This window comes from Oryzias melastigma, linkage group LG16 (genome assembly GCF_002922805.2).
Source record: "Oryzias melastigma strain HK-1 linkage group LG16, ASM292280v2, whole genome shotgun sequence".
Lineage (NCBI taxonomy): Eukaryota > Metazoa > Chordata > Actinopteri > Beloniformes > Adrianichthyidae > Oryzias > Oryzias melastigma.
This window is the reverse complement of record NC_050527.1, coordinates 4,993,051-4,995,423: the sequence shown is the minus strand read 5'-3', so window position 1 is coordinate 4,995,423 and position 2,373 is coordinate 4,993,051.

Here is a 2,373-nt window from a genome sequence, read left to right as displayed (position 1 = left end):
GATATTTTGGCACACCCCTAGTGGTAAGTACTGTTGTTTATTGTTTTTATTGGATCTCTTGTACCGGCATGTTGACAGTTGGTAAATCAGCCTTTTAAAACCAACTTTACTTCTCAGGTTTTGTGTTCAGTGCTGCTGTTTATTGCAGCTATTTGGAAGATCTTCCTGATTCACTCTTTTTTTAATTTTTTTTTACATTTCATTGACATTTAGACTCAACAGACAACCTGATCATCCTCCTCCCAGTGCAGGTATGTTTGTCACCTTTCTTTTGTTCTGCCTGTAAATAACCAGAAAATTATTAATATTAAAACAATGGAATCTTGACTTGAATCATAAAATGTTTTGTAATTTTTAATGTTTGTTCTTCTTACTTTCAGAACAAAACCATGTTTATGAGGAAATGTCATCAGTCTATGAAAATGTTGGTAAAAAATCATAAGTGCTTCTATTCATTTGAAACTGTTTTATATTTGGTTAAAAATGTTAAATATTAAAGAATATTTACTGAGAAATATATGATTAAAATAAATACAAATGTATGTTTTTTTGTCTGTGAACAACATAAACTTTGATGTTCATAAAACTGCAAGTAGTTTTATTTGTTCAATACACATTTTTCTGTTTTAAAAAAGCTCTCTAGGAAGTCTTGGATTATTATCATTTTCCAAAGATGCATGAAAATATAAGACATTATTCCTTTCAAAGATTTGTCATGAATGTTGTTTTCTCCTATTCTTGTTTTGTCTTAACCACTTTATCTTGTAAAAGATCATTTCATCATCACCTAATTCGCTGCAAAAAATACATTTGTGTCCACAAATGTAATGTAATTTTTGTGGAGAATGTATAGTTTCTAAGGTATAAGACACCTGAGAGTCAAATCATTTTCTCTATGACCACTCCTATGTAAAGAATTCCACTGAAGAGTTGTTTTTTTTCATTTGTTAAATAATATTGAAGTCAAAAGGTTTATATTTAAAAACTCACTTTAATCATATATTTTCATGTCATGCTTTCAAATTGTGTGCAGAAGATTGGATCTCTAATTGTATCTTTTAATGTTTGTATCAATGTGGATTTGACAAAGAAAAACCAAAATATGTACAATTATTTTATGAGAATATAACTGTTTTTTTTCCTACAAAGTTTTAAATATTCTGTAAAATCTTCTAACGTTTTATTTGTTTTAAGGATAATATTTGCTTTAACATTTGAAGAAAAAGAATAAAGTTATTCAAACAAATCTGTCTCACTTTTTGACCTTCATTAGCAGTCATCAACAGTTCAATATAAAGGGAATTATACAGAAATAAACCTCAGTTTTCCAAAATTAAATAGTATAGACCACATGTGTCAAAGTCAAGGCCTGCAGGCCGGATGCAGCCCACCAATTAAAATATATCCGACCCTAAAGATCATTTTAATTTATTGCTATCAATGGTTCAATGTTATCTTGTGCTTATTTCTAACTTGTATAATTTTGACTAAATATATTTTTATGTAGAGTAAAATATGTAAAGTTATTCAAGGTTTAAGTTGATTTAATTTGGAATAATATTCCTGTCTGTTTTTATTCAGAGTTGTGTTAAAAAGTTTTTAAAGTTTAAAAAATATTAAATAAAAAAGTTTAATAGATGTTTTTTCTGTTCAGCCCGCGACTTAAGGTGTGTTTTGGATTTTGGCCCTCTGTGTGATTGAGTTTGACACCCTGGTATAGACTCTGTTGTAACAACAAAATCTGTTCAAACTAAGAAGGTCTCAACTTTCTCTGTTTGATCATCTACTGCAGGTGTCCCCAAACTACGTCCTGCCTCGACATTTGGCCCGGCCCCCCAAACACTATCAGAGAGACATTATTTTTTGTTGTCAATCTGGCCGATCGAGACCCACATAGAACATCACTTTTTATTCCACCCTTCTGCAGTCTGAACTATAAGGATAGACTTTTTATTGGTTTAAATTTCAGAATGTTTCAGTATCATTTTTCTGTGAAGATTACAGAAATGAATTATTTAAAATGTGGTTATGTGTGACTTTCTGGAAAACCATAAATGTTTACATCTAGGTTGTGATGTTACACTTGTTCTATTAGCCCACAAACCAAACCTGGCCCCCATCAGAGAAGAAAACAGTTGTGTGGCCCTCACAAGAAAAAGAAAACTTTGAATACCTCGGATCTACTGGACAGAGGGTAAATTCCTTCTGTTTCCACACTATTCAGTTCATTTTTTACATCTACTGAACAAAACAAGTTCATCTCTATACAGCATTTGAATGATTATTGTTGTCAGGGGTTAAAGGACCATTTGAGATGAAGTTCAACAGGAAGACTGGTAAATGATTGTATGAACAAGATTATAAAATTACCTC